General features: G+C 42.6%; 1 protein-coding gene across 26 annotated transcripts in view; it reads right to left on the bottom strand.

Moving 5' to 3' along the window:
- pyd (zonula occludens-like protein polychaetoid) overlaps positions 1-14,372 on the bottom strand; it is a 600,297-nt gene that overhangs the window by 148,212 nt on the left and 437,713 nt on the right. The window lies entirely within an intron of this gene.

Below are 14,372 nucleotides of genomic sequence, written 5' to 3'. Positions count from 1 at the left end.
ATTTATATATATATTTTTTTTTGGGGGGGGGAGTGTCCAAAATGAAGGATAACACGAAGTTTAATGGGAGTTGGTGGATATTTACCAATACAATTTAAGTGCTGAAGTTAGTGGTCTTCTCCAGAAGGCTAAAGAAGAACAGTAAAACATAAGTAACGGGGATACGTGACGAAAGGCGTAATAGCGATCACCGCTTTAGAGTGTTCCAAAACAGACTACCTCATGAAGGGGAAGGGAGGAAGGGAGGGCGTATGTGGTATGAGACGTGAAAGATGTGGACCTGAAGGATGGAGGGGGGGGGTACACATAGACAACTGGGGCCCCCCACTGCTACAGCTGGTGCTACAGCAGTGAGGACCACTGGGGAAATGAGGGGAGAGGGGGAAGGGAAGAGGAGGAGGGGGGGAAGGGGAGAGTGGGGGAGGACCAGCTAGACACCCTCTGGGAGTCTCATGGAGTACAAGGGACGGAGTATTACTGCGGCGAACTCACTTACATACTGTATATCTGTGCTGAACACAACAAAGTGCAAGACCCGACTATAATATATGTATATATATGATATATATATATATATTATATACACACGCACATATATATATATATATTATATATATTATATACACACGCACATTATATATATATATATATATATATATATATATATATATATATAATAAATAACGTATGTCCACTAAAACAACAACTTCCCTACAACCACGAACATTAACAACTGTTTCAAACAACTGCAACAGCTACTGCACACAAAGGTAAAAGGGGATATGATCCTCTCCCACCGTCTGGTAGACTCCTTTGATAATATAATGAAATTAGGGAAGGTCTGCTTTATATCTGCAGACGCTGTGTACTTTTACATAGAAAAAGAGTGAGAGCAGATGTGGGGGTGAGAGCACACGGGAGGGAGTGGGAGAGGAAGTAGGAGAGGGAGTCGGAAGTGAAATAAAGAGGAAGAAGGAAGGAAAGAGATAGAGATAGAGAGGAGAGAGAGAGAGAGAGAAATAGAGACAAGACAGATAGAAAGAGATCGAGACACACACACACACAGAGAGAGAGAGAGAGAGAGAGAGCAAGAACGAAGTCAGGAGAAAGGAAAGCAATCAAATCAATGGATTTTTTTTATATCTGCTACAACTGGCCGGCAGAGCAACGTTGGAGAACGACTGTCGTAGGTGGCGCGCGCACACACACAGACACACAGTCTTCGATTTGATTATGTTCAAATGTACTTTTTACACATTCACCCACCCACACGCTGTCTTCAATATGATTAACTTCAAATGTAGCGACCTGAATGCTTTACACACACACACACACACAAACACACTCTTTGATTTGATTAAGTTCACATGTACTAATACTTTTCACACATAAATCCACCCACACGCAGTTATCAATTTGATTAATTTCAAATATAACAACTTGAACTTCTTACGCACACACACACTAGTTTACTTCATTAACCTAGATGTAACATCTTGAACCCTTTTACTATATTACATGCAGCAGCTAACACCATCTTTTACAACCACTTGCTCTGTAATGTCCAATCTCTGTAATAACCAGGTCTGCACTGTACAAAGAAAACAGCTGAGGATTTTTATCTTTATTTTCATTTTACAACAAGTCTCCCTGGCCAATGTTTTTTTTCCTTAAAGACTTTGATGCTGAAGACCCTTAACAGGTTCCAAAGCCCTTCAGGGTCTTCCAAGTCCTTTTCCAGAACTGAGAAATCCTTCCAGGGCTCACTCCCCCCTTTATCTATTTATTTATTTGTTATTTTTCCAGACGGCCCATCCCCCTGCTATGGATCCGTATCATTTGTCAGTCATTTTCCAGGGCTGAAATATGGAATGAAGACGAAGTGACCCTGTCCAACACGCTAGCCACCGGACAACTCCAGCCAGTCCCCCACGCTTCGTTACGAGAACGTTTACTCAAGTTTGTAGGAACTACCCTCCCTTGATAGCGAAATAGTAATAATGAAAGAAAGAAAAATAAATAAATAATAAAATGCAAAAAAGTCATTGAGTGCATAAAAACCTAAACCTTTGAGCACAATATATATATATATACTGTATATATACATATATATATACATATATATATATATACATTATATATACACATATATATATACGTATATATATATATACATATATATATATATACATACATGTATATATAATATAAATATATAATATATATGTATATATATATATATGTGTGTATATATATATAGTATATATATATATATATATATATATATATATACATAAAACCTTTCACGTGAGGTTCGCGTTTACGCTCGACGCAATGCAGTAGACAGCGACGAACTCCATTGCCTTCACTCTCCTCCTCTTCCTCCCTCCACATCAAACCCGACGCAACTTTGCAGAAAGTCTGTAGCCAGAATTGCTCATATATATATATATATGTGTGTGTGTGTGTGTGTGTGTGTGTGTGTGTGTGCATATACTCTATGATCACCCCTCAACAAATATTTTATTCAAGCTGACGGGACACGACTTTATTCAGACGAGGAGGCATGGGGAGTGGAGGGGGTAGTCACCATATCCAAGGAGCTAGTAGGACGTCATCTCCTAAGGAAAAAAACGACATAATATGACGTCACTTCCTCTCATGAAGAATGAAAAATCACTGAAACATTCTCAATCGTGTGTGTGTGTGTGTTTCCTGCCTACCAGTGCCTCTTAGGACATCTAAGAGGACACAACTCTGATTCACTACGAAGCCTCTCTCTCCTCTCCTCGGGGCTACCAATCACAAACCATTCATTCCCTCTCTCCTACTCTTCCCTGTACGCATAATGTGTATACACAGGAGAGAGGGGGTGGGTTGATGGGGAGGGACGCGCGCGCACGCGCACACACACACACACGCACACACCGGTGGCGCAGTTGGTAGAGTGCTGAACTGCCAGCACGGTGGTGCTCGCAGTACCTGGTTCGAATCCTGCCCGGGGCCGAAATTATTTCGGTATAGCTGCGCTTCGGGTCGTTACTCTGACTCTCGTGGGCGGAGAGTTGTGTGTGTGTGTGTGTGTGTAAGGTCATAGCATTACCCATAGATCGGTCATACGAGCTCTGAGCTCTCTTCCGGGAGGGAAATAGCTATCGATCACGAGTCCAACACGTGATCCAAAGACCAAGGTGAATACAGGGCGGAGTCCCACAGGTGCCTTTGCCCCACCCGGTATGTTTATGAGCTCCACCTTTTGCTCCACCCTGTACCCATTGGTGACCCGGTGCCCCCCCTTCCTGGAGTACTAGTCCCCTCCCCCCACACTCGCACACACACACCCTTCCCCCGGTTGACCCGAACGGGGGACGTTCACTCTGCTCCACATTCTTGTGAGACGGCTTTTTGAGACAACTTTCAAAATGAGGAAAGACATGAACGCATAGACGCACGGACACACACACACACACACAGACACACACACATACATACAAGAGCGTTGCTCCTTTCTTGTAGACTATAATTAGGTCAATATGATTAATTAAAAATACGCACACGTTGGAGAGTAGGAGACAGGACCCCATGAGCGTTGTTCTTTTCCTATATATATATATAACAAGGTAAATACAGACACACAGCTAGGTTATGATAATTGGAGACTGAGAGATGAAACTTTAAGATCATTGCTCCTTTCCTGTACACTACAATTAGGTAAATACAATTAGGTGAACACACACACACAAACGCACGGCTCGGCGGCGCAGTGGTAGCGTTCGCAGCCGCTACTCTTGCGGTCCGAGTTCGAATCCCGCCCAGGGATGAAATAATCTCAGTATCGCTGCGCTGCCAGCCGTAACTCCAACTTTCATGGGCAGGGAGTTTTGTGTGTGTGTGTGTGTGTGTGTGTGTGTGTGTGTGTGTGTGTGTGTGTGTGTGTGTGTGTGTGTGTGTGTAAGGTAACATCATTATTCATAGGTCGGTCATATGAGACGTCCGGAGGTAAAGGGGCGACATCGCCAATACCTGATTTTGAGTAAAACGCGTTCAAAGTTGAACTATCGATACTGGACATTTCTCTTGACTTATCACATCCATGTTTGAATGTATTTTACTCGTCTTGCCTAGCCATATACGAAAAAAAACGAAAAAACAATAATGTTCTGTTGGAAAAGAAAATCATAACCCACCAAAATTTGCATACCCCAGTATGCAAAACAGTTATGAAAATAGGAAAACCCAATTTTTTTTTTACATTTTCAAAAACTTCTTTGTTCACCATAAATACACTATGAACCATTCCATTGTAAACCTAAAAACTATTTTTTTATGAGTTTTTATAGATTGGCAATTTTAACACACCACTCATTTAGAGTATTTTCCCCTTGGTTCCCAATGCAAACGGTTCATAGATTATTGTCAGATAATTACTACAAACACTTATATCCTCATTTGTGCAGAGTAAGCGCCAGTGGAAGCGTTTTTTGGTTGTTGTTTTTTTTTGGGGGGGAGGGGGGGGGTGTTAATCATAATCAATGATATCGTCATCCGGGTTGTCCTCTTGCTCCCCGATGGTGGCGACGTCATCTTCCAACAAGGACTCTTGTCCCCGGCGAAGATCATCGTAGAAATCCTTAAATGATGGATGAACATAGTGACTTAGATCCATCACATCTTTAAACTTCTCTTTCGTCAGCTTGATTGGCTTCTTATACAGTTGCTGAAGGGGTACACCAGGTAGGAAAATCTTTTGAGCATCATACTCGCTCTGCTTCCCCTTTTGCAGCTTCGCAAGGGTGGGCTCACAAGTCCCACAACCATTCTTGATTTTGAAGCCTGCCTTGTTGTCAGAGTTGACAACAAACATCTTGGCATCTTTGAAGCCAGACCCTTGCACCCTGGCTTTAGTTACATGAGCCTGCTGTGCACCAAAGTCAAAAAAGTTTTCTTGTGTCATCTTGACACAAGATATTGCTTGGCCAGTATGTGGAAATCATAGAAAATAGATTTCTCGATAATTTTCTAGGGCTAACTCCAAATTGTTGATTTGGCGATGTCGACCCTTTACCACCGGACGCCTCATATATCTGAGCTCTCATCTGGGAAGGTAATAGATGTTGATCACAAGTCCAACACGTGATCCAAGACCACGGTTAATCACACAAACACACAAGCAAGAACGTGCGGGCACACACACACACACACACGGGCACCCAACTTTGAAGACAATTACTGCAAACTTGGCAAATGTAAGCCTTAATGAGGTGAGAGAAATGACCGAGCAATTACGCGACACTGTCTTGCTGTTATTACTTCAAATAACGCAATAATATTACACGGTGACACAGACGCTGCATGTGTGCGAAAATTAACTTGAAACAGAAAACCAAATAAATAAAATTTGTAAATAAAACCAAACAAATCAAATTAATTCCAACAACACGGAACTACGCTTTAAGACGTTTCTCTGGAGCTGAAGCCGCCACCTTTGCCCAGAGTGTTTGTGTAGTGCAAGTGGCAGTCAACGACGCTCGTTGGGAATCGAGCTCTGAACTATGTAGTCTTGACGCGAGTGCGAAGTTCAACACATTATGAAAACACGAACAAAAATATATACATAAAGATAATAATCATAATAATAAAAGATAAGAATAACAATGAAAATGGCAATACATTATACTAATAATAATGATGATAAAGATACAGTAATTATAATAATCATAATAAAAAATAACAATGACGACGGTATATAATAATAATAATACACACACACACACACATATATATATATATATATATATATATATATATATATATATATATATATATATATATATATATATATTACACACACACACACGCACATAAAGGTATCTATTGTCCGTTGAGCAAGTGTCCTCCCTGCTCCGTCCTCCCAAGACTAAATCCATAAAGTGCACCTCGTTAACGAGGGCATTAACACGTGACCGTCAATGACCTTCCGCTGACCTCAATCCCGCCCCGTCAAGTCCTTTGTACCTGAATTGCCCATCCCCCTCCTTCCCTCCCTCCTATCAACCCTCCTTCCCTTCTTCTCTCCCATCCACTCTTCTTTTTCCCTTCCTCCCTCTTTCTTTCTTTTCCTCCCTCCCATCCACCCTCCTACTTTCCCTTCTTCCCTACCTCCTTCCTTCCTCTCCTCTCTATCTCAATTCCTCTTACCCTCCCTCCTTACCTATCTCTCTCCCTCTCATCCTCCATTCTTCGTTCCTTACCTTCATATCTCTCACCCACCCTCATTACTTACCCTCCCTCCCTCTTTACTTCCCCCACCACGCACCCTCTCCCCTTACCTCACTCCCACCCATCCACCCTCCTCCCTACCTCACTCACTACCACCCTCCCACCTTCCTCCTCCCCCAACCCACTCCTTTGTCCTTTGTCCACTGTCCATTTCCCCCCTCCCACTCTCCTCCCTCTCTCAAACCGCTGGCCCACCAAGGGTGATGTAGACACGGTCATCATATTAAGACAACAGGGCAGGACTCGCAATAATGAATTTATACTGGACAAATTCATATTTAGAAATGAAACAAGCAAGAACTGATTTACGAATGGAATAGACTTAGTGATCCTGTAATGAGCACTGAAACTTTAAGAGAGGATTAGATCATTTTCTGGATGGCGTGACAGCTGGTAAAGGGGACGGTACTGTCTAATGTAGGCCTCTTGGTCTTTGCAGTCTCCTCCGCTCTTATGTTATTATGTACTCATATTCCTTGCGTAGGTTAGGTTAGGTTAGGTTAGGTTTCAACAACGAAAATGAAGAGACAAACATCCTCCCACCCCCATACACTCTTCATCGAAATGGAAGTCCATAAACAACGGTTGTGAACAAAGAACATTCGATGTTTATGTGCTCTAAGTGTTGTATATGCTTGACTTGTCATCAATGGTGACCTGTCCCCAGTTATTGCACTTAGAAGAAAATAAAACAATCAAATAAATACAACTAATAATTTAAATTATGAAATAATAACACATACGCACGTACGAGCACACACCTCGTGGCGTTGTGGTTAGAGTTCTCGCCTGCCACTACGGCGGTCCGGGTTCGACTCCCGCCCAGGGGTGAAATAATTTCAGTATCGCTGTGCTGCGGGGTGTTACTCCAACTCTCGTGGCGGGGAGTTGGGTGTGTGTGTGCGTGTAAGGTAACAGCATTACCCGTAGATCGGTCATACGAGCTCTGAGCTCTCATCCGGGAGGTTAATAACTGTCGATCACGAATCCAACACGTGATCCAAAACCATGGTGAATCACACATACGAATACACACACACACATACGAACATACAAACACGCATACGAATATGCATACATACATAAACACATACAAACACATACGAACATAAACACACATATACATTAACACGCACACACATACAAGGCTTTTTATTCATAATCATCAATGCTGAACTAATTGATACTCCTTTCAGTAAATTGGCGTAATTCAGGTTTCTCTCATGTTGCACGTCAAGGCAATATTTGCAGAAAAAGAAATCTTCGAGAAGACGAAGGGAGCATTTCCTTCGGCACGACCAAGAGGAGGAAATGCTTTCTCTACGCCTAACAACATATTTCCGGAAATTCAAGCATGATAAACGAGTCCTGCATATATATATATATATATATATATATATATATATATATATATATATATATAATAATAATAATAATAATAATAATAATAACTAAGAGAGAGGGGGAGGGATGGTGGGAAATACGAAAGGAAAGGGAGAAGGTAGAGAGGGAGGGGAAAGAAAGAGAGAAAGAGAAAGAGAGAGAGAGAGAGCGAAGGCACAGGTTCCGCAATTCAGGGATCAATAACGGCGCCGACAAATTGGCCCATGTCAGGGACATTAGGGTGTGTGTGCGACAAGGAGTCTCTGTGCCCTCCCCCCCCCCCAAAAAAAAAAAAAGACAACACAGAGCCAGCAATTAATTTCGCTTTTTTCTGTCTCATTTTTCTTTGGTGATGTTTTGTCTTTTTACTTTCCATCTCTCATCGTTGCTGCCACCAGCTGGCGTCATTTTCATAATTATCATTATTTCTACTCCTAAAAGGTGAGGTGCATACGTCGTGAGGCGATTAGCTGCGACCAAGATCCATCACCTTTGCCTTGAGTCCTTGGTCTGCCATGGAAAGTGGCAGTCACTGGTAGTTGCTGGATTCGAACTTGGGCACAGGGTATGCGAGTAGAGAACGACTGCCACGATTATATTATTAATAACTTATGAATCCTATAAATACTATCATCATTATTATCATCATTAAGGTCGAGGGGATGGTGGTTCGAACCCTGTCACCGGCGAAGTTGAACCAAGGGTATGGTTAATTAAATTTCACGCTACAAAGTCCTCTGTATGGGGCACCGTTCTAGCCTCCCGATAAGGGGGAGTTTGTGACGTTAAACCATAGCATCATCACCATCATTATTATACTATTATTACTACTATACTACTGTCATTATCATTATCATGATTATGGCTACATTGCTTCTGTTCCAGGGTAGTTGGCGGGATACAGGAATGACCCGCCATTCATGAGGAGCTAAGATGAAAGGGGTGAAAGGTGTATCCGGACAAAACATCCCCGGACAAAACACTCCTGGACGACACACACCCCAGACAAAACACGCCCTAATATATTTTACCCGCGGTGGTAATGTAATGGTAGTGGTTATGATTGTGGTGATGTGATGTGATGTGATGTGGTAGTGCGATGTTGGTGGTGGTGATAAGATGGTGCTGTGATATAATGGTGGTGGTGGTGCTGTGCTGGTGATAATGATGGTGGTGATGATTATGGTGGTGATGATTATGGTGATGTGACAGTGGCGTTGGTGATGGTGGGGGTAATGAAGGTGGTGGTGATGATGACAATTATAATAATGATAATATGGTTGTGGTAATAGGGTGGTGATGTGGTGGTAATAATGGTATTAATTTGGTGGTGGTGATGTTTATGGTTATGGTAATGTGGTGGTGGTGATGGTTATGGTGATGATGTGCCGGAAGCGGTGAAGTGTAGGTGGTGGTGGTGATAGATATATTGACAAACTTTAGAACCAAGTGGTAATTGTTACTTAGTTAACGCGTGCTATTCTTTTCTACATCTATGATATACTTTCACTGGTAACCAAACATATTATATATATTAGGAGGTGTTTCGTCCGGAGGGTCTTTCGTCCGGGTGTGTTTTGTCCGGGTATGTTTTGTCCGGGTTTTTTGTCCTACACTCGGGGAAAGGCTGGTGGATGGGAGTAGAATGGATGGGAATAGGTACGTGCCTTTGACTTGGCTACCTCCCTTATAAGGGGAAAAATATCGGTATATACAGTATAGATAATTATCAATACCATTATTCTATCTATATATAGACTTTTTCCCCCTTATAAGGGAGGTAGCCAAAATCAGAGTCACGTACCTATTCCCACCCATTTCACTCCCTTCCACCCCTCCCATCTCACTTCCTCATGGATAACGGAGCATCCCTGCATCCGCCAACTGCCCTGGGTCAAACTATCATTATTATATTATAACTATCATTATCATTATATATAATCAATAATCCCTTCCGTAACGGGGGATACTTCTCTTTTCACTCCAGCTCCCGCCAGACTATTAAAAAAAAAAAAAAAAAAAAAAAACTGCGAAAGGCCTCAACCCGCACCCGAGCATCGCGACCGCCCAGACGCAGAACACACAACCCCCGACGCGACGCGACCTCTGACCTTCGGGAGATGTCGGTCAGGTCAGGTCAAGCGACTGACTGCTTTCTTGTCGACTCCGAGTTCGGTCATCTCGACTTCGGTGATGTGACCTGGAGGACCAACGCCGCCAGGAAGGTATTCAGTTCTTGGGTTAGGGGATTAGGGGGTTAGTAGGATAAGGGGAAAGTTCACTATACTCAAGTGGGACAATATCAAAGCACTCTCTCTCTCTCTCGAGGTAAGGACTAGGGGGCTAAGGGTAAGAGGTAAGGCGTGAGAAGTAAGGAGTAGGAGGTAAGGAGTCAGAAGTAAGGAGTAGGATGAGTAAGGTGTAAGGAGGTCAGGGGTAAAAGGAGAAGCACAGTGTGGCTTGGGTCTTGATCACCCAAAATTCCATTTAGCCCTTGGTCCGCCACCCTCCCCCATCCCCTCTCGTGTTAGGCAAATCAGCTTCGTGTCGCCTATTCACCCGAAGGTCATTTGGTCCATGACTGGTGGCGTCTTCGGAAGCGTACTGATCTCGCACTGGCTCAGTTTTGGGTTAAGAGTTCCGCACGTCTCCCCAATTCCAAGCAGTGACTGTTTGTCATCTGCCCCTGGCGTAGGCTCCTCATCTTGTACAGCTCGAATTCTGGACAAGTGGGTTTCAATGTCTGACTGATACACAGCCAACCTCACCTTGTACCTTTTCACCCGGGGGAAGGAGGGGACGGGAGGGTCAAAAAACCCTTGGGTAATCTACAGGACTTTCAAATAGGGTCTAAAGACACCAAAACAATCACCAGCTGGTGGATAGCAAGCGACTCCATTCAGCGTTGACGAGGTCCCCAAGAGCATAAGGAACAGCATTCCATAAAGCCAAGACTTCATGTGACCTGGATGTGGGCGGGGCACCCACAGAGGAGGAGCTCCCAATAGACACCAGGGGGGATGCGATCCCCCGCCCCCGCATCCCCCCACAAGTGGACAACCCTCTGGGGGAAGGGGCGGTGACGCTGAAATTGGAACACCACGACGCTAACGCCGGATCAGTGAGCCGCAACTGGTGACGTCATGATTCAGGAGTCCGGGCCTGGCGTGGCCTTCCGGGCAGTGCACACCTGGCCCGTCAGACCGGACGGGGCTACTGGGCGGGAACCGGGGCATGTGAACAAAATCATCTGGTCATAGCCACAAAAGGATCTTCTCTGGGCTCTCCGGTTAAAGAAAGACGATTTCACTCACTGAAGGGCGCAAGGAAGTCTCCAAATGAGACCCTTCAAGGGAACAGCCAGCCACTTCAGCGAGTAAAATCTCCCGCCCCTTCAGACACAACAAAATATAAAGCGGATGTCACCGTATTGAAGGGGGTTAGTGGGAGACACAGTATTGCAAGAGTTAATGAATTAAGGCACTACTGGTGCGCGCGCGCACACACAATATATATATATATATATATATATATATATATATATATCTTCCTAAAGCTCCCTAGAAGGTATCAGTCTTCACAGAGCTCATGTCTGTAGCCTACTGTACATTCGCATTACGCTGGCCCTGAGTAAACTTGCTCTGCGTACAAAACCGTCACACTGGGAGAAGCAACAATATCAATCGCTTTAGCTAAGTCCAGCAGACGGACCGAGCGCCGTTTTTGGTCTACGCAATGCTTATGCCTTTCAATAACGTGGTCCAAATTGGCTTCGCTTTAGCATACGATACGTGACTTCATTGTGCAGTTCAAGGACAGACTTACACACTAAGATGCATCATAATATCACCAATTTGTTACATTAACATGTATAAACTGTATAACCTGTATCACGTTTTATTGCGGAGGAAGAGAGAGGGAGAGAGAGAGAGAGAGAGAGAGAGAGAGAGAGAGAGAGAGAGAGAGAGAGAGAGAGAGAGAGAGAGAGAGAGAGAGAGAGAGAGAGAGCGTCTGCCCATATGTGGGACTCCAAATCCCCCCCTCTCGACTGGACGACCTACCCCCCCCCAAAAAAAAAAAAAAAAAAAAAAAAACACGGCCGCGCGCACGCGCCTTCATACTGGAAGCTTGCAGCAGCAAGATTGAACAGCATTTGATGTAACGCCTATAAATAGACTTTCGACGCACTACGCGTAGAGTAGTGTCATGATGAAGACCCTTTATCCCCCTTTGCTCCTCACCCCCGACCCCCAACATTAATCCAATAAGAGAAGAGAACAAAGGAGAGGAAGAGGAACAAGAAAAAGAAAAGCCTTTTATGGTTACAATAGTAAATTTCTATTTGTAACAGTTTCCGAGTTACTGCCCCCAAAAAATAATAATATATAAAATAATACATATGTAAAAAAATAAAAAATAAACAATAATAATACCAATAAAAAGAGACCTTGGATTTGACCTTTCAAGGCCATAGGTCAAAGGTCTAACTGCCAAGTGAGGAAAAGCCCCCATACGATCTATTAGTCAACATCGACTTACAATAGTTTTCAAGATAAGGTTTTCGAAAAATTAACCCAATGAGCGAAGAGAACGAAGGAAAGGAAGAAGAACAACAACAAGAAAAGTCCTTTATGATTACAATAGTAAATGTCTATTTATGACAGTTTCCGAGTTACTGCCCCCTCAAAAAAAAAAAATAATAACAATAAATAAGAAACACTACACAGTTAAAAAATAAATAAATGAATAAAAAATTACCTTCGATTTGACCTTTCAAGGCCATAGGTCAAAGGTCTAATCTGCCAAGTGAGAAAACCCCATACGATCTATTAGTCAATATCTGTCTACAATAGTTTTCAAGTTAAGGTTTTCTAAATAATTTGTAACCGTGAATTTTGATCTTTTAGTGTTAATCTTCAAAACTGAGTTTTTTCTTGTCTTAATTTTTCACTAATGTGACATGAAAATTTCATGTCAACTGATCTAGCAAATAAGTACATAAATAGATAAATAGACAATAGATACACAAATAAAATACTGTAAATGAATAAATTATATATATATATATATATATATATATACATACATATATAAAGGGGCACATGCAACAAACTGTAAGTAATATTGATCGTGAAGGGAGGCCGCGTATATTGTTATGTGGGCACCAGCAGCTGTCAAGGCCCCTCAAAGGCCCCTTTAACGTTCACGACCTAAAACGAGCGTCGAAATGAAAGAATAATGAATAAATTAAAACAAAAAATACCAATAGAATAAAATAAAACAAAAAATAAAATGTATGTAAAATAAAATAAAACAGAAATAACGATCAAATAAATAAAAATAAAATATATACTGTACATGTTCAAAAACAAAACCACAAATAAATGAATAAATTATGAATAATAACGGTGTTGTCCGATTCTTTATTCTCCCTTTTTTGTCATTATTTTCAGGATTTCTCTTCTAAAGCAGAGAGAGAGAGAGAGAGAGAGAGAGAGAGAGAGAGAGAGAGAGAGAGAGAGAGAGAGAGAGAGAGAGAGAGAGAGAGAGAGAGAGAGTGTGAGAGAGAGATAGAGAGAGAGAGAGAGAGAGAGAGAGAGAGAGAGAGAGAGAGAGAGAGAGAGAGAGAGAGAGAGAGAGAGAGAGAGAGAGAGAGAGAGAGAGAGAGAGAGAGAGAGAGAGAGAGAGAGAGAGAGAGAGAGAGAGAGAGAGAGAGAGAGAGAGAGAGAGAGAGAGAGAGAGAGAGAGAGAGAGAGAGAGAGAGAGAGAGAGAGAGAGAGAGAGAGAGAGAGAGAGAGGTAGGCAACCCACAAGCGGGGTACATCCTGCACGAGCTGCGTCAAAACCTTTTCCCTTTCGTTCTTTCTGCGCATTTAACGTTGACGCACAAACCTTCTTCAAGAATTTTTGGGTTTGTCTTTTCGAAATTTCATCTTCACGATACTGTGCCGTCATCATGGCTACCTTCATTTTCATCTGACGCTGATGATGGTCATTCACCCCTGTTCTGATTGTCGCCAGACGATTTTATTCTGCTGAGGGCAGCATCCCGTGCTGAAGAAGTTACAGGTAGATTGAGGTCATTATACCTCTGACCTAGATTGAGGTCATTATACCTCTGACCTGACTTGCCCTGTTTCCAACCCACGTCTGTAAAACTCGTCTTTGTCTTGTCCATAGACATGCAACATCCTCTCAAACGGCTGCACCGAGCCAGTTACAAACTGGTCCACATGCAACTTCTCACGAAGAATTTGCTCTTGTGCATTACACTTTGCAACATGCATAGTCCTCCCCAAGAGCTGCAACTAACCGATTGCAAACTGGTCCATATATCTGAATAATTTGTTCTTGTTCATTGCAATTTCTAACATGTAATATACTCCTAAACGAGAAGGGGAATGTGGAAAGGGAGGAATTAGGAGGGAGAGGGAGAGAAAAGTGGAGGGAAGAGGAGGGGAATGGACAAGGGAGGGAAATGTCACGAGACAAGAAAGGTGAAGGTGAAAAGAGGATGCTACAGACCCTCTCAGACATTCTGGATGAAAACTCGCGAACGGCCTCTGAATATCTAAAATTGTTGAATGCAATTTAATTTTTTTTCCACATTTTTTTTTCGTGTGTGTCTCAAAGCTATGTGGTTAAAATTACGCATCTACCCGCATTTTTTTTTTTTTTTTTTTTTGGGGGGGAGGATCAAAGCTTTGGTA

Source organism: Oratosquilla oratoria, chromosome 14, assembly GCF_046742065.1.
Source record: "Oratosquilla oratoria isolate Oo_2021 chromosome 14, ASM4674206v1, whole genome shotgun sequence".
Lineage (NCBI taxonomy): Eukaryota > Metazoa > Arthropoda > Malacostraca > Stomatopoda > Squillidae > Oratosquilla > Oratosquilla oratoria.
The sequence above is the reverse complement of the archived record's forward strand: the minus strand, read 5'-3'. Positions and strand labels throughout refer to the sequence as shown.